This window comes from Rhincodon typus, chromosome 3 (genome assembly GCF_021869965.1).
Source record: "Rhincodon typus isolate 14 chromosome 3, sRhiTyp1.1, whole genome shotgun sequence".
Classification (NCBI taxonomy): Eukaryota; Metazoa; Chordata; class Chondrichthyes; order Orectolobiformes; family Rhincodontidae; genus Rhincodon; species Rhincodon typus.
The window spans coordinates 60,722,733-60,742,654 of NC_063334.1; positions in this window are offsets into that span (position 1 = coordinate 60,722,733).

The following is a 19,922-nucleotide window of genomic DNA, read 5'->3' on the forward strand; positions in this document are numbered from 1 at the left end:
TTCATTGTATTCCATGTGCTATCTCTATCAAGTTCAATTATTCCTCTAATATTTTCCACTGTCCCAATTATTTATATAGTTAAAACCAACTGTCTTTTGTTTTTTAACTGCTAAGAGAGTCATAATATTAATTTCTGTTATAAAGTTAGTTATGAAGTGTAAAGTTGTACAATACTTCTACTGTTAGCACTTTGCAACTAATGAGTTGCAAGCAATCTATCTCATTCAGGGTGTACCAGGCATCTTTCTAGAGATAGCAAGTGTTTCCTGAGACTAATTAACTTTCACATCCAGGTTTAAATGTTTTTCCCCTAATGCTTCTGTTACACTTTGGTTATACATGTATCTATACATTATATTAAAATCTGTCTCTGTGATTATCTGAAGAATCTTTAACTAATGCCTATTTCGTATTATTATGAATAATTTCATAGAAACAACTAATTACTATGAAATAACTTTAGCTGTTGTTTTCATAGCTGCTTAATCAGTTAGGCTGGCTGGTTCATGGACTGAGATTTACACTCCTTGTTCTAACTGGTGCTGTTCACCTAATGAGACAACATCCTTTCATTAGTGACGCTGGAATCACTTGTCTATCTTTAGGCATCCTCTTATCAAACTGTCTCAGATGGTTGCTTATAGGGCCTCCCGTTCACTTTGGAGTAGCCCTGTTCAAAGGTACCATTATGTTTCACTCAAATGCTATTTAATTCTACTTCTCTCTTGTCGGCTATTTTGTCTCTTTCAAACAGAGGCCGCCCTTACATGTAGCTTGCTGATAATTGATTCCAGTTGTACTTGGGTGGTATGATGATGGTCTCTGAGAGCAGGAATCCATGCTCTGTGTGACTTAAGATGGATTCCTGTCAAGGGATTGTGGATACAAATGACCAGATAAAGGACTAACAGAGATCACAGGTTCTGAGCTTGTTTGGAAAAACACAGATGTGAGATGAAGAGTTGTTGAGGGCACATTGACCTCAGTACAGGGTAGTGTCAGTGTCTGATTGGGGTCGCTGTACGTGTGCTGAGGGAGGCTCCCTGTCAAAGTGGGTGAGCTGTAACTACTGGAGACATGTTCCTCCATGATATCTCGGCTGGAGTGCTGGACAGAATCCTTCAGCAAAGGGACTGCCTCTTTCACGGCCTCAGGGCTAAAGCACCACACTGGACCTTTCCTCAGGCAAACTACTCATCGACCTCTTTCTCTTCAGAGCTGTTGCATACTCGGGCCTCATTCTTCTGGCCAGGGCAGACATGGCCAGGTGTGCCAAGTTCTGAGGTCAATAGCTTAGAAGTGACAGTGCTCGAAGTTGGCTTAGGTTCAGGGCCTGGATCAGTGACTGGGACTTGCATAGAATCAGTAGGGGCTGCAGGATTAATAGACTGCTTTCTCCAATCCCCCTAAAAATAGATGGAACTGGTGGCTATTGTTATGGGCTCCATCTGCCTTTAAATGGTTCGCATGATAGCACCCAGAACAGAATGGGGTCCAGAGTATTTAGGGGACAGGAATGTGCCTGTTTGCAAAACCTGGACCATTACCTAGTATTCTTCCTTGTACTCTGTCAGGTTTGCTTTGCCATCGAAACAGACCTTGCTTCTTTTCCTTTTCTGCCCTGATTAATGGTAGCTGTCATCTGCACAGCATGCATGTTCTCTAGCAGTGTTTTTACTGCCTGCTCATGGCTCAGGCTGTGACTTCAGGCTCAGATAGATCTCATCCCAACAGCAGTTCAATTCCTTTCATGGAGTGTCCAGTCATTAGGGTATGGGGGTGAAGATGGTAGAATGTGCTACCGTATTCTATACTAGCATCAGGACAACGGGAAACCTGATATTCCAAGTAGAATTGTTTTGTTGGGTGGTCTTTCTAATTATACCTTTTAGGGTGCGATTCATTGTCTCCACTATCCCATTTGAATGGGGGTGGTATGCAATGTGGAATTCTTAGTTTATTTCAAATAGGGTCATGATATTTTGCATTACCTGGGCAGTGAAATGGGGCTCCTGATCTGATTCTATACAACAGGGGAGTCCCATCTTGTGATTACCTGTTGCACTGGAACATTTGCTGTGATTTTGCCTGTGGTGTTGGTCCAGGTAGGGAATGCTTTGGTCCACTTACTAAATGTGTTGACTATGAGCAGAATATACTATGTGCCCCCGGCAAGATGATAGGGGTCCGAGATAATCAATCTGCAAATTCATTTAAAGATCCTCTACAGATCAGGTGTGACTTAACTTTCCCTTGTGTGAATACCTGTCTGGCTTGCTTTGTGCACAGAGGATACAATTTTTGATATAATGTTTTATCTTTTTACCCATTTCTGGCCACCAACACAGTCCCTTAATTTTCTCTGCAATGGCTTCTATTCCCTGAATATCCTGGACGTTGCGGCATTGATAAATAGTCTAGTTGCAATCTCGTATTGTTATCACATTTTGTCCCTCTTTAAGGACAAGTTCATCCTTTAACTGCAATTTGTCTTTCCACCTATCAGAAGAAGTGACTCTAGTACTAGAGTCAATACCTCTAGTATTGACTTTAATTCCCCATCACCAAGCACATTGCACAAGATCCTCAATCTTGGTCTGATTGACAGGGGCAGCGTCTACCTGTTTGCAGATTGGTTTGAGGGTTACTATGGTCTTCCTTCTTGGACATCCCGCTTGGCCAATTCATCTGCCCTATGTTCCCAACTGGGGAAGTTTTCTAGTGGGCCCTAACTTTAACAATGTCATACTCAAGGCCTTGGGCAAATTGGAGAAGGTATTTAAGCAGGGGTGCAAATGGTAAAGGTTTTCTGTCTGCTGAGACAAGTCCTCTAATTTCTACAGTGGCAGGCTGTTACAGAGATACATACTGTCTGAATGTGTGTCTGCAGGTAGGGGGAGCTCATCAGGATAACTAACTACATAATGACTCAGCAGCCTGGGCAGCTTTAAAGCTAGCACCACTCGGGGTCTACCTTGTTGGTTTCCATGTAAATCCCGCACAGTGACCTTGTATTTTCATCCTCCACCAGAGAGGATCCATCTGTAAAAATTTTTATTGTGTCTTTCTGGCTTTTCATTTTGGTACAAAAGTCCGTTGGGACTATTCACCATGATACAGGTTATCTGCTAAGAAAGTGGGCAAATTTTGTTCATTTGATTTTGATATTGCAACCAAGAAGCATCAGGGTGCACTGTGCTATGCGGTTCTAACTGTGCTGTATTTGATTATTCCATCCAGTAACAGTTATATGGGGGTATGTTCTGTTAATATGGTAAAGGGCTTGAGTCCAATGTAAGTGAAGTGCTGTACCATCCAGAAAACTGCCACAAAGTGTCTCTTGCAGACCGAGAAACCCTGTTCCACTGGGGATAGGAGCCATGACGTGTCGTCCACTGGTCCGAATCTCCTGTGCTGTTCTTGGAGAAGTATGGTCACCAATGTTGCGACTGCAGTGGAACTTCTGGCGGAGTTCTGGGCCCAGCACCGGCAGTGCTAGAACCTTCGCCTGGGCTTGTTTTAATTCAGAGATGGGCTTTGTGTGCTGCTCTGTCCAATTACACAGGTCATGCTTTTTTCAGAGTTCTGATGATTGGGAGACTTTGGTGACTAAACTGTCAATGTGGTTCCTACAATATCCCACCAACCCTAGACAGGATTATAGTGAGCTACATCTTTGAGCAGGGGCAGTTGGGCTTTTGTTTGGATTTGTGTCCTTTCAGTTTCTGGTTTTGCTGTGGGTCATTGTAGTTTCTGCACATATGACTTGGGACTTCATGATCAAGACCTTGTTGTGATTGACTTTTAATCCGAGTGTTGTAAGGAGGATCAGTAATACATCTAGCAATTTTAAATGTTGGTCCCAGATGTCCTTAGGAGGAGAACATTACATATTCAATCAGGCATTTCACTTGTGACAAGCTTTCTAGCCTTTTGGCCAATCTTCAGTGGAAAAATAGATGGGGAGTTGTTAAATCTTTGGGGCAAGCACGTCCGTATGTATTGTTGCCAAAGTGGGTAGCGGTCCGGCTGGGATGCTGTTCAGAGTATCAGTGCACACTCAATTAGGCAAATGGCCTCTGTCTGCGCAGTAGGGATTCTATGATTCTATGCCCTTGGAAGGTAGAGGCAAATTTATACACACACTGCTAGTTTAAAGAGATGGGCCATAATCCATTACTAATATCTAGAATGGTAAAATATTTCATCTGTGGGGCTTGCTTCGTCATTGCCTCAGGACTGGTTACTCCTGTTGCTGCCATTAGTTGGGAATTTTGTTTAATTCTCTATACTCAATTAACAGTGTCCAGAGCTGTCTGGTTTTCTAATGGGCCAATTTGGTTTGAATTGTTCGTTGAAGTTAGAGTGTAAGACTCTTTGTTGTAGTAGGCTGGTGATTGTCAGCTCATTTAGGAAACCTGACCTGTTCTGGGGCTTTTGGATTGGAGCCTTCTCCAACTACCTCCCTTGCATGGTAGCCACAGTCATGTTTCTGCTCTGTGAATGTGAGTGTGTGCTTCGCAATAATCTCCCGTGCTCCCATTACATTGGTCATATCTGTGGGTTTTATCCAAAACTCCCCAACTGTACAGATCCTGCCTGTTTATCTTGCTGTAGTCATCTCTGTCGGTGACTTCCTTGTGTCAGTGCCTTCCTTGTCCGAGTCATCAACCTGACACAAGTTTGTTGAGCCAAATAATAAATTGCATTTACTCATGAAATCGGAGCCCAGAATGTGCTCTGGGTCCAGGTTCCTTCATAGGGTTGGGTGATGGTACACTCTGTCCCCTATCTTAAATTTGAATGGGTCTATCTCGGATCCTTCCTGTAAATGTTCAGTGAATCCACTTCACATAATTGTTCTGTTTGTGAGCCATAATGCCCTGGTTTCTGTTGGTGTACTCAGGATGGTGCAGGAGCCCACCGTGTGCCACAAGAATTTGATAGGATACCCCTGTATGTTGCCATCTACTAGGGGTCTTCCTACACTGTCTGGCTTGCTTTACCCACTCAAATTGCTGTGATCTGACCCCATCTTGCCCTTGAACCTGTGTTCAGCTGAGGGGCTTCAGTGAAGGGGCTCACGGTTTCCTCCACGAACTTTATTACACTGGCCCCTCTAGTGGCATGGGCCCCTCTCCCTGCTCTGCCCGCAGTTTTGTGTGGGTGCTCGCGGGGTGCACTGCATTTTCGGGCACAGGGGACTTGCTCAGCCACAATTGTAGCACCACGCCTCTGTTGCCTGGGGTCCCTTCGGTACTCACCTCCACCTCTCCTTACGAGTGAGTGTGTGGGGTTGGGTGACCTCTTCCTCTGCACCTGACCCCACCCCCCCACTCCCCTGTTTCTCCATGTGGGACCAAGATTTGATGATTTTACTGGTCGCATTTCTCCTTTGCCTGATTTGGGGTGACTGGGTTCATGAGTCTCTTTCTCTCAGGCCCAGGCCACTATTGTCCTGGGTGGTGGTTTTCTGTGGGATCAAAATGTTTGCAGGCTTTCCTCATTGCCTCAGTGGCATGCGTTCAGGTTCAATTTGCCCTGTTTTGTGATGTCAGTGCATGTCAATCTAGGTTACTGAAGACTCCTGTGAACTATGCCCATAGGTGCCTGCCAAATGCAATTGAATGCTCTCCCTTTTGCCTCCACTTATTTAAACCTCCCAGCCGATCTATTGTAGCCATCTGCTGCTAAAATTGCTGTTGTCGTGGCCAGCAGCTCCCCCTCGCCCCCCCCCCCCCCCCTCGCCACCCCCCCCACCACCACCTTGTCCAGCCCCCAACAACATTCTGGGGTTCAGGTCAGCCGGAATGGGCCACAGGGCCCAGACACGTTAACAGTTTTATTTCCTCCATGTCAATCGAGCCTGTGTAAAACTCTCTGTAGGCAGGTAATCCCAAAGTACATATAGGTGTCAGCAGAGGGCTCAAATGTTGGGATCTTTTTCACTATCTCAACCAACTGTGCTACTGTGAACAGGGTTGTGTACTTGATTGGATTTCCATTATTTTGGCCATCATGATGCTTGTTGTCAGAGGCGCAGGGTAAGACACTGAGAGGGTGGAGGGCTCTGATTTCCCTGGAAGGTGAGAATCCCCAGTCACCACCAGGTTCAGCATACCTATGACAAAAACAGAAGTTGCTGGAAAAGCTCAGCAGGTCTGGCAGCATCTGCGAAGTGAAATCAGAGTTAATGTTTCAGGTCCGGTGATCCTTCTTTCTGATTTACAGTATCCGCGGTTCTTTCAGTTTTTATGTAGCTAGGAAAATGTTGGTTTATATGCAGAAGATAGGTGGGGAGAGGGGGTAAGGAGTAAATTATAGGTGGAGATACAGCCCAAAGAGAGAGAAGAGCAGTTGGATAGAGAAAGGAATTGATGATAATCTGGCTAGGAGGGTGAATAGCTGTTAATAGGAACTGTTAGTGACTAACAATAGGTGGTGTGTAATGGCAGGCTATGTGATAACAAGGCCTGGTGTGTGGGGTAGGGGGCTAGGATATGGGAGAGTTCAGGCCCTAACATTATTGAACTCAATATTGAGTCCAGAGGGCTGCAGGGTCCCCAAGTGGAAAATGCCGTATTGTTCTTCCAGCTTGTGTTGAGCTTCGCTGGAACACTGCAACAAGCCTGAGACAGAGATGGTGGCCAGGGAGCAGGGTGGTGTGTTAAAGTGGCAGGCAACTGGAAGCTCAGGGTCTTTTCTTCCGGCAAAAGGTAAATGTTCTGCGAAGCGGTCAGCCAGTCCCTGATCTTATATTTAGCTTCCCTGCCGGTTCATTCTCTCTCTAGAGTTTGTCACAGGGATGTGGGCAACATAGAGTCATACAGCACAGAAACAGACTCTTCGGTCTAACTTGTCCATGCCAACCAAGTTTGCCAAACTAAACTAGTCCCATTTGCCTGTATTTGGCTGATATACCTCTGAACATTTTCTATTCATGTACCCATCCAAATGTCTTTTGAATGTTGTAACTGTACCTGTGTCTACCACTTCTTCTGGCAGTTCATTCCATATGCAAACCCCTCTCTGTGTGGAAAAGTTGCCCCCGAGATCCCTTTTAAATTGTTCTCCCTCTAAAGTTCCCTCTTGCTTTCTAAAGATGTAGAGGAGACCACATTGTGAGCAGCGAATGCAGTAGACTAGATTGTGGGAAGTGCAGGTGAAGTGCCGTCTGTTTACGCCCTTGCATACTGAGGAAGAAGGAGGTAAGTGGGCAGGTGCCATGGAGCTGTGGGAGTGGGTGTTGGGTATGAAAGAAGAGTGGACCAGGTGTCCCAGGTGGAACGGTACCTGCAGAAGGCGGACAAGGGAGGGGAGGGGAATATGTGCCTGGTGGTGGCATCTCATTGGAAGTGGCGTAAATGGCAGCCAATGATTTTCTGGATGTGAATGCTGGTGGGATAGTAGATAATAGCATACCTGTGAGCTTGTCCCTGTATTCCCCACCCCACCCCATACTCTATCTCATCGTAATTATCCCCTCTACTGTTCCGAATGCATGTATCAGGGCTTTCTAGTGGCAGAATCTGGGACATTATCAATCCAGCGCTAACATTTCAAATGGTCCAAGCATGTGCTTTATATTCTTTGCCTGATCAGTGCAGGACTTTGAACGTGACCTGTAAATTTGCACATTTCCCTGATAACTTGGCCGCAACTGTTTTGGCTTTATCATGGTTGCTGATCGTACACTATACTTCCTGATAAGCTGTTCCGTACTGGGTCGGAAACTGATCCATGTGTAATAAAAGTCGTCTAGAGTCGAAACTTTAGCTTGCTGTCTCTCCATGGATGCTGCCTGACCTGCTGTGATGTCGAGCATTTTTTGTTTTTAGCAAAGATTCCAGCATCTGCAGTAATTTGTTCTGACACTGCTTGCTCTGCTCCTGCTCTACTGCTTTGGCTCTTGCTTTCTAAAGTTCCTGCTTCACTTCCTCCAGTTCTTTCACTGAGCTTCACCTTCTCCCATTCTCTACCTCTCAGCTGCTCCATGCACTACTCGACACACCTGAGCCACTACTTTCTTAGTACATCTTGCCACTCTGGGCACTATGCTGTTTTCTCCTATTGTTCCCTTTAAGTGTACTTCCCTCTCTCGTAGGTCCCTGATCTTATATTTAGCTTCCCTGCCTGTTCATTCTCTCTCTAGAGTTTGTCACAGGGACGTGGGCAACATAGAGTCATACAGCAGAGAAACAGATTCTTCAGTCTAACTCGTCCATGCCAACCAAGTTTGCCAAACTAAACTAGTCCCATTTGCCTGTATTTGGCTGATATACCTCTGAACATTTCCTATTCATGTACCCATCCAAATGTCTTTTGAATGTTGTAACTGTCTACCACTTCTTCTGGTTGTTCATTCCATATGCAAACCCTCTCTGTGTGGAAAAGTTGCCCCTGAGATCCCTTTTAAATTGTTCTCCTGTTACTTGTTGGTCAGTCAGCAATGCCTACATCTCATGAGAGAATGAAAAAAAATTGTCATTTCAAACAAAAAGTCTGATCGTGCAATCTTCTAACCATCTGCTTCTCTTTATTCTCGTGATTTTAAATAAGAAGTTGCTAGTTACCAATATCAAAAAAATGTAAATAGGCAACAAAGCACCTTATTGATCATCTTCATATCACAGAAGCTTTCTACCAGGATTCGGCAGGTTTCCTCTTTACCCCAGCGTGCTGCAGCATGAAGTGGGGTCCAGCCATCGTAATCTTTGATATTTACATTGTAACCTGCCTGGATTAGAAGCTTTAAAACTTAACGATGGCTGGGTTTGAGGCCCAGCTTTTGCTAAATTTCTGTTCCGATCCCTCTAAGTCAGAGAAGCGTGTCAAACCCCTCTGAAATTCCAAGAGATTGATCTTAGCCCTCTCGACTCTAGAGTTTACCCACACACTACACTGACCTAGCTTCAAATTATGCCATTTGTTCATCTCACTTTTCAAAGCAACTGGTTTATGGCCCAGTTACTGGTCGATTGCCTGTATCCTTGTTCACCCTCTTGAATCCTGGCCATCATGTGGGACAGCTGCCCTCTTAAATCAAACCCAAGTTGGATTTTAGAGAATACAAAACTGGAGGGTTTGACTTTGGAGCAACATAGAGTTACCTCTTGTTGACAACCACCCAGAGGTGTGAAAAGGTTGCCTGTGAAATATTCTATACAGACACTTTGACCAGTTTATTACTCATAAAATGTGTTTACTGTATGAGACAAAGGACTGCAATTCAAACTTAGTTTTATTAAAACACTCACAGGTTAAAGTAAACAATTCTTTCATAAATTAAGTTACCTTTTCTCAAACTAGGCTGACTGCCTAAAAAACACATACTACCCACTCTGGGCAGCTGATCTAATTCATTGAGCTTCTCCGACAAGGTGCTCGGTTTTCTTAATGCGAAAGTGGGTCTCACGCAGAGTCTTCATTGGCTGAGTCAACACTGAGGGAATGACCGCCATGCGTTCCTTCTTCCTCCCTATCTGACCCCTTCTGGAATGTTCTCCGACTCAGTCAATGCAGTCACAGGGCAAGGAGTCACAGTGCCCAATGAGGTTAGGCTAGGGCATCCTGGGTGTACCCATGCCCTTTTCCAAGATATGATTATTCCATGGTGCTAAGGGATCTGGCTGAACTGGGGAATACACAAACAGAATGTTTCTTTCTATTGTTCTGGCTGAGTACTTCTTAACGAATTTCAGGCTGTAATGACTCCCCCATTGTTAATGTTAACCAGCTCTGTTCAATATGCCATACAGATTTGGCTGATCCCTGTTGGCTTTTGACCTGTGGTAACCTTGGCCTTTTTGCATTCCATCAGGCCTTGCTTGCAGAAACTGTTTAGCTAATTTTATGTTGGGCCTAGTTGTTTAGGCCATTGGCCACAATAGTTAATAGTTAAGGCTGCAGCACTGATCCCTGTGGCCTCACTCATTACATCTTGAAAACCCACCATTGACCTATTTATGCCAATTCTTTGTTTCATGTTAGTTAACCAATCCTGTATCCTTGCTAATAAACTTGTAGGCAAAGTTATAGCTCTTGGAATAAAAGGGACAGTTAACAGCATTGATTTAAAAAAAAATAGCTGGGTGACAGAAAACAGGGCCCTAAATAATGAACATTTTTTGAGCTGGGAGAATGTTGGTAGTGGAGTTTCCCAGAGCCAATGTTGGGACCCTTGCTTTACCTGATAGACATTAATGACCACAGATGTTGGTGTCCAGGGCAGAATTTCAAAGTTTGGAGATGATGCGAAACTTGGATGTGTTGTTAACTATGAGCTTTGTGTAGAAATTCAAATAGATATAAGCATGTTGGTGGATAGATTGCAGATGTTGTTTGATGTGGAGATGCATGAGGCCATACATTTTGATCACAGGAAATGGAGCGATGATATAAAGTAAAGGTACAACTCGAAAAGTGGTGTGGTAGTAGGGAGACCGTGTGTGTTTTTGTGCATAAATCATTAAAAGTAGCAGGATAGATTGAGAGAGCAGTTAATAAAGTATGGAGTCCTAAGTTTTATTCGTAGGGCAGCGAGTACAAGAGCAAGGAGGTGATGTTAAACTAGTCTGAAATATTGCATTCAACTCTGCGTTCTGTGTTGTATTTAGTGTGTGAAGGCATTGGAGAGATTGCAGAAGAGGTTTATAAGAATTGGTCTATGGATGAGGAACTTCAGTTAAGATGGATTAGAAAAGTTGGGATTGCTTTCCTTGGAGAAGAAAGCTGAGGGAAATTCTGTTATTCAAAATCATGGGCGGTTTAGAGAAAGAATAGTGAGAACGTGATCCCATTCAAGTAAAAATCAAGAATACAAGAGCACAAATGTAAAGAAATGAATAAAAGAAGCAAAACTGATCAGAGGAAAATCCATTTTAAACAAATGTTTTGGATCAGGAGGGTTGAGGGGTGGTTTTGGACCCAGTGGCCAACTGGGATTGTGTCAATACCGGAGAGGGGAAGGGTGGGTGGCGGGTGCCAGGGGCCGAGATGGGCTGTCTAGCTTGGTTGCAGAGAGAGAGTGTTGGTCTAACGGAGAGGGGTTTTGGGCAGCCTTGACTCTCTGAGGGGTAAGGGAGGATGGGACGGTGCGTGGCAGCTACTGTGGCAGGAAAGAAGGATGTTGGGTCTATGTGAGTTGTTAGGTCCCAGGGAGGAGTGGGGTTATCAGACCTTGGGGAAGCTCTTCTGCACCCTGTCTCACGCAATCACATTCTTCCTATAGTGTAGCAACCAGAATTGTAAACAGTTCCCCAGATGTAGCTAATGCCTTATACAGCTCCATTCTAACCTGTCTGCTCTTGTATTCAGTTCCTTGAGCAATAAAGGTAAGTGTCCCATATGCATTCTTAGCTACTTTTAGTCTACTCATCTTGCTGGCTTCAGGGAACTGTGGACATGTACATCAAGGACCTTCTGATCCTTTTTACTTCCTTAGGAACTCCTTTGCCTTGCCTCCCCAAATATATCACCACACAATTTAAGATTAAATTCCTTTTGCCATTCCACTTACGTCAACCTTGTCAAAATCATGCTGTAGTCTAAGTAAACCACATCAAACGCACTAATCTGCACTAACCTCATCTACACACTCAGTCAGCTCCTCAAAAAGTTCAAATTTTTATCGACATGATCGTCTCCTGCTCAAGCCAGGCTGACTATTCTTGTTTAACCCTTGCCTCTCCAAGTGGAGGTTATTTTTATCCCTCATTTATTTTTTTCCAAATAGTTTCCCTAACATTGAAGTTAAACTCACTGGCCTATTATTTCCTAGTTTACCCCTGCCACCCTTCTTGAATAATGGTTCTGTACTAGATGGCCTCTAGTTCTCTGACACACTTCCTGCGGTGAGAGAGGATTTGAAAATTAATGTCAGATTCCCCGAAATAGCGTGGAAGGCATCTTATCTGGGCCAGTAGCTGTCTGACCACCAGGCCACATAGCTTACTTGTCTTTAGTTATGTCCCATCCAACCACCTTGTTTCAATGCCCACTACTCTGTCTCCCCTGCTTACTACAAACCTGTACCTTATCATTGCCCAATAGGGGACTGTCACAGAAAGGTAAACATTTGGACAATTTTAAAGATGAGTTTTTGTTTTTTTTTTTGGTCATCAAAATTGAACACAAATAAAATGACTGACTAGAAGCTACGCCACAGTGCAAACAAAATGCTGGCATGACCAACTAATGTTTTACATTGCACTGTTGTCTGCTGCACCCAGTTCTCCTCTACTAGAGCTGGGTGTCAATCAATTCTGTCTGGTCCGAAGCACCTGCTGTAGCTATGCTGTGTCATGCATAAGGAGAGTTTTCTGCAGCTAAATGTCTTCGTTCTCTGCCTCATAAAGCTCCTCCCGTTCTGCTAGTTCCTCAGCCTGGAGCACATCACCTTGTTACCGGCACCAAATGTGCAAAGCACAGCACACCAGGATGATGCAGCACATATTTCAGGGCACCCCAAAACCATTCCAAGTGGTGCAACTGCATCTTCACCATGTCTATCATCAGCTCCAGCATGGTCCTAGTTGAAACATGACCTTCATTGTACCTGTGCCCTATGTCAGTCAGGGAGTTACGTAATGGTGTCATGAGCCATGGTCATACTAGATAGCCCTTGTCCCCCATTAATCAGCTTTGAAAGGCAGCTCAGCTCTCAACTACAGTATGTACATGAGAGCGCTCCAGGATGCAGGAGTTGTGACAGTTGCCAGGGGTATCTGACACACGTCTTTTAGAAGGGGAAATCACTAATCATACATCACCATAGTATTAATTGAATGGAACTCCTTCCTGTTGATGAACTGTGCAGCATTGTGACAGGACCCCTTCAGTGCTATCTAACTGCATCTCGTGGAACCCTGCACTTGACGGAGCCCAGCCATGCTCCTGAATTGAATTTCTGGGGCTGCTGCGTTGACCCGGATAGGGGACAATCCAGTGTGATCTGGCACCGATGGTATTGCTCACTCTCCTGATGCATTTGTGGGTGGATGATGTGAGAGATCCCAGACAGGTGGCTCTTCGTTTGCTGGAAGGAGCCATTCTTTTGGAAGGTCAAAGCAGCCGTCTCCATCACGGCCACCAGGTGTGCATGCAGGTCTCAGGCTCAGATGCCAACAACTGGCACTGTTCTGCCATGGTGTGCCAGGACATACGGAGCCTGCATCAGCACTATGCCTTGCTTATTCTAAGTGGTTGTGATGTTGAAAGACTTGTACCTTTCTTTGGCCCTGCTGCATCCTGAGGGGTCCTATTGCTCTCCCTGAGCTGGGTGCTCCCAAGTGTTCATGGGCGGCCTGTTACTGCTCCTGGACATGCAGTTGAACCTGCTCTTCCTATATTTCCTTTGCTTTCTTAGCAAGGTAGTCACTACAACCAGCATTACACATATAGATGGGTCCATGACTCCTGCTGGCAGCCACCTATCTTGGAAGCATAAGGAACAGAACAGCTTCTTGCCTTGGACAAGGGTCAGTACTGGCATACCCTGTAGATGACAGCTACACCTACTGCTCTGTACGTGAAATATGTAGTATCCTGAACAACAGCAGAGATGTAGAGCTCAGTTCCATGGCCCACAGTGCCCTTGCAAGTACTGCATTGTTGTGGCCAGTGTACAACTAAAATCTGCCTCATAGAGATCTCAATGTACAATTTACAAGGGCCAATGTCATAGTGAACATCGTCTGTGACCAGCACGTGAACTCCAAACACTTTAGTAATGAACATATTTCACGTGCACTTTGATATTGATCACAGAGAAAGCGTAGCTTCATTTTGCAAGTGCATGATTGATGCCTTTGCCCCTTCACTGTCTTCCCCACACTTTGCCCATCAAACTGACACTGACTCAATTCACTGTGACTATGGACCTATGCATTTTCTAGTTGCAAGTTACTTCTAGCAAACAGCAAGTGATGGCAGGAAATGCAGCCCACAGTAGACACCCTCATCACTGGGCTCAGCCTAATCCCTGGGTAAACCTGACTTCCCTCCCAACAATCCCACTCCCATACCCCAACCTGCCCCCAATCCTGCCACCCCAATCCCAACCAACCAAAGTCTTCACCATCCTTACGTTGCTGTACCTGGAAGGCCATTCCTACTGAACTCCCCGTCACTTGGAAGCCTGCAACCTAGAGATCCACTGTGATCTTTCCTCCCTGTCCCCTGAGCCATGACATTACCATTTAATGATGCCCACAATGGTCCTGTACATTGATCCTGGAGGCCAAAGACAAGATCTGCTTTCTTGTGCATTTCACCCCAACCTTCAACAGCAGCTATGCATTCAGCAGCAGGGTTCTTTCGCTCTGGAAACATCTCTTTAAATACTACTCCTCTTCACCCGACTTTTAAATACCTCATCAAAACTGACCTGTGAATAACCTTTTTGGATGAGCCATACTAATCTCTCTCCACAGCCTCCTTTGCACTGCAATTATTTCATTTTCCGGACTACTGCCCTGTGGAGTGCTTTGTGGCGCTTTTCTACATTGCAGATGCTATATAAACCCAAACTGTTATTGCTTTTGAAAATGATGGATATGAGTGAATGTGTGCAGGGGGTGAAGTGATAGAAAAGATGGAGGTTTTTTGTTTAAAATTGGACTTTCAGTTACTGAAAGTGTTTGGTTTCTGGAGCTACAATTGCATTGTGCTCATGATATTGTGACAAGTAATCCACAGGCCTGTGTCACAAAGATGCTATATGTTGAATATAGCTTCAAGGGATTACATCTTGAAAGATTGTGGAAATACTGAACTTATTTAAAATTTTTTAGACATACCGAGAGTGGCTTGTTTAAAACAAGGTCAAGGATGCCAAAATTATGCTTCAGTTATACAAAACCCTGGTTAGGTCCCATTTGGAGTACTGTGAGCAGATTGGGACATCACATCTCAGGAAGGATAAATTGGCCTTTGAGATTGTACAACACAGTTTTACAATAATGGTACCTGAACTTCAGGAATTAAATTATGAGAAGGAATTACACAAATTCGGCCTGTTTTCTCTAGAATTTAGAAGATTAAGGGATGATCTGATCAAAGTCTTCAAGTTACTAATAGGAAAAGACAGGATAAAGATAAACTACTTCGACTGGTTGGGGAATTATAGAATTAGGGAGCATAGTCTGAAAAGTAGGGCCAGATTGTTCAGGACAGATGTTAGGAAACACTTCTGCACACAAATAGTAGTAGATGTTAGGAACTCTCATCCACAAATGGCAATGGATGCAGGATCAGTTGTTAATTTTAAATCTGAGACGGATAAATTTTTATTAACCAAAGGTATTATGGGATATGGGCCAAAGGCAGATATATGGAGTTAGGCCACAGATCAGTTATGATCTCAATGAATGGTGGAACAGACCCGAGCGGCTGAATGGGCTATTCCAGTTCCTATCTCCTAAAGGGGTATGAAAGTTCAAGCAATCCAGCAGGCTATTAGCAGATCCTTGTTTGAGGTCCAGGTGTGTGACAGCATGACTAGATACTAAAAGAAAGGACAACATTTTTTCCATATCATGCAAAATACCTTCTTGTTATCTAAGAACAGTGTCTGTATTGTAGATTCTCTGTGGCGGTGTATCCCCTACCAATGAATGATCAGGAGGAGTCAGCACAGTTTATGGAAATAATGTTTAACTGATATGTTAGAGTTCTTTGAAGGAGTAAAATGTAGGTAAAGGTTCCTGTACGTGGACTACATTTAAATTTCCTCAAGGCATTTGACAAGGTGCCACAGCAAAGGTTATTCCAGAAAACAAAGCTTATGATGCAACGGGTAACAGATTAGCATAGATAGAAGATGGAGTGGCAGGCAGAAAACAGAATAAACATAATTGTTTCTTTACTGAAAACAAAAAATGCTGGAAATCACAGCGGGTCAGGCAGCATCCGTGGAGAGACAGCAAGCTTACATTTTGAGTCTCGATGACTCTTCATCAGAGCCGGTGACTCCTCTTGACTCTGCCCCTTCCTGATAACCCGTCCTGTGAACCCATCCATATGAGTCTACACCTACCCATGTCTGCCCCTCAAGTCTCTACTATATAAGGTGACAATGCCAGGAATGGTCATAGACTGTAACTCCCTTGACACCAGGGTGGTCCTGGCCATGATGATTATCACCTTTCCTTCATAATCCCTTTCCCATTCAAGCTTTATCATATCCCACTCACCTTCACAAATGTCATCCTCCCAGCACCCCAACCTGCAGCACTCCAATCCCAGAAAATAGGTCCCTAAGTCTTCTTCCCATTGTAACAGCCCCCTTGCTATCCTCAGCACCTCCCACGCCCTTTCCCCTAGTTTCTCTGGGTGAACCTGGATGGACTGACTGTTGCCTGCCCCGTTGAGTGGCCAAATCAGGCAGTCCTGCATATGGAGAGCTCAGGCCTCAGACCTCCGCAACTGTGTGGGCCCAGCATCCCCACACTGACACTATGGAGCTACAGGACTGACCGTGACTCAATCCCCAAACTGCAGACGCCTCCCTAAGAAGGTGAATGTTTCTCAGTAGTGCACCCACAAATGCATCAAGGAGTGACTGATGCCATCTATGCACATCAAGCCAACATAGTACAGACAGAGTATGTATGCCACATCATCTTGGCATGTTGTGCTCTGCACAATTGGAGCAGACAATGTGGCAATGTTCTGGATGGAGAGGAATTGGGGAAACTGGAGCAGTCATCTGAGGAGGAGGACATTGGGGAGGAGGATAGAGCTCAGCTGTGTCAGTCACTACAAGTCAAACTGAACCTCAGTGCCACCCTCTTCCAATAAATAAAAGCTGCTAGCAGCACCTAATTGCAGAATGTAAAATATTCATTGGTCATGATGCTGAAATCTGGGTTACATTGTTGGGGCAATCTTCAGCCTCTGTTGGTTTTGTTTGATCCCTGTAATAAAAGCTTACTTCGGATTGGCCAAGCGCTTACTTGTCTGTGATGGTCTCCTACTGGACACTGACAAACTATTATACGGGTTGCTGGCATGAAAAATTTTCAGTCATACCAACTATATTTTGCAGCAGTGTTGTTTATGGCTGGTGTGCCACAACATTGACAGCGAGGGCAATGCTGGCTACCAACTCGTGTCTGGCCACACAGTGACCTTTCAAAGATGGCACCGCCACAAGGGGACTGGCTGTCTGCTGAGTGGCAAGCTGTTCTGGGAATGGTGCATGATAAGATGGAGCTGGAATCAGACGTGACTGATACTGTAGCTCAGTGGTAGGTAGTTAGTAAGGTGGGTTTGGTAAGATACAGTGAGAAATATTGCTAAATCTTGCAGCGGAAATGCTTGAGAAACTTGCACAATTCGGGCTTAGCCAGTAAAATTTGGCCTCATGGAATTTACTTTTTCTCACCTTCCCAACTCAGAACTGTGCTTTTAAAGTGAGTATTTTCACCCTTTCCCCCTCAACTTACATCTGGAGTTCAATGTCAACCACTTCTCTCCCAGATTGTGACTCGGAAATTCTCCCTTGTACCGGAATCGCAGGCTGATGTTTTGGATGTCACCATAGCAGAAATCTGCGTTCAATGAAATCTGGAATTCAAAGCTAGTTTATTGGTGGCCATGTAACTATTGTAGTTTGACAGAAAAATCTATCTGGTTCACTAATATCTGTCAGAAAAAGAGAGCTGCCATCTTTTACTGGTTCGATCTACATTTAACTCAATACCCATAACAATGTGATTGACTCTCAACTGCCCTCTGAAGTGGCCTAGGAATCCATTCATTCAAACTCTAAGGATACTCTAAAGTAGGCCATTCAGGACTGAGATGAGGAATTGAGAGTAAACAAAAATAGAAGTTGCTGGAAAAGCTCAGCAGGTCTGGCAGCATCTGTGAAGAAAAAAATCAGTTAATGTTTCAGGTCCGGTGACTGAGGAAGGGTAATCGGACCTGAAACGTTAACTCTGACTTTTTTCTTTACGGATGCTGCCAGACCTGCTGAGCTTTTCCAGCAACTTCGGTTTTTATTCCTGATTTACAGCATCCGCAGTTCTTTTGGTTTCTATGAGGAAGTGAGAGTGACTGTCCTTGACATCAAGGGAACATTTGAACAAACATAACATCAATGAGCCCTAGCAAAACTAGAGTGAATGGGAATCAGAAAGATAACTTTCCACAGGTTGGAGTCATATCTGGTATAAAAGATAATGGCTGTGGTTGTTCAGTCATCTTGGCTCCAGTGCCTCTCTGCAGGGGATTCTCAGGGTAGTGTGTTAAGCCTATTCATCTTCAGCTGCTTCACCCTATCATAAGGTCAGAAGTGGGATGTTTGCTAGTGATTCTGGTAGCTAAGCAGTGTTCAACATCATTCATGACTCATGAGGTACTAAAGCAATGCATCTCTATTTGGAACAATTGGTGGCACGGTGGCTCAGTGGTCAGCACTACTGCCTCACAGTGCCAGGCAGCCAGGTTCAATTCCAGCCTTGGGTGACTGTCTGTGTGAAGTTTGCGTGTTCTCTCTGTGTCTGCGTGGGTTTCCTCTGGGTGCTCTGGTTTCCTCCCACAATCCAAAGAAGTGCAAGTTAGGTGGATTAGCCATAGTGTCTAGGGTGGGAAATGCAAGGATAGGGTAATGGGTGGGCCTGGCTGGTCTTTGGAGGGTTGGTGTGGACTTGTTGGGTAGAATGGCCTGCTTCCACACTGTAGGGATTCTATAAAGACCTAGACAACCAGCAGGCTTGGGCATGTAGCATTTGTGCCCCTCAAGTGCTAGGTAGGCAATGACTAACACCAGGAAGAGAGAATCTAACCATTATCCTTTGTTGTTCAATAGCTTGACTATTGCTGATTCCTCAGCTATCAACTCCTAGGGTTAACATTAACTAGAAACTGTACTAGATCAGCCATATAAATACTGTGGCTATAGAAGCAGATCACAAGCAGATTCTGCAACAGATAACCAGTTGTCTACCCAATCCCTGTCCATTATTTACAAGGCACAAGAGTACAATGGAATATTCTCCATTTCCTGGATTAGTGCAGCTCCAGCAATATTAAAGAAGCTTTACACCACCGAGTAAAGCAGTATCCTTGATTGGCACCCGATCTGCCTCGTTCAGCATCTTCTTTCATCACTTCCAACATACTCTTGCAGCAGTGTATACCATCTACAAGGTGCACTGTCGTAATTCTCCAAACCTTCTCTAATACTATCTTCTAAACTTCTGACCTACACCACTGCAATGCACAATGGCAGCAAATACATGATAAGACCAGTACCTATAAGTTTCCCTCAAGTCACACATGGCTTGGAACTATATTGTTGCTCCTTCACTGCTACTGGGTCAAAATCGTGGATTTCAGGGGGTGTCCCCACAGTGCTCCAGAGAAATGTGAGATGGACAATGAATGCTAACCTAGCCAATGAGACCCACATTTTATGAACAGAAACAAAAGTGCAATTTTTTTTATGTTACGTTCCTTCACCACTCTTATTTGTGTTTGAACAGTTAAGTACATAGACCAGTATTTATTTGCACAATTGTATTGATGCAATGAAAGGAGATAATAACGATAAAACTTATGCTGATTAGAATTGGGATAGCTAGTGATAAACAGTCTTTATTAAAAGGTAGAACTTGATATGATTTCAATAGTTCTTATTATTACTTCATTCTGGAATTATTTACCTCCGATTAGGACAGAATTATGTTTGGGAGAATACACATTTAAATGATCAGGATTTACAGGGTCTTTGTACAAATAACCTTTTATTTAGTTTTCACAAGGATCATTAAATTACTGTCATCATCACATCCACAAACCACAGCAATAAAATTAGAATGGTTACTTATATGTCAGAAATTGTTCAATCATATATTTGTCAATGGGTGTTAGAAATTTATAATCTGATTTAATCAAATGCAAACCACTAAAATAT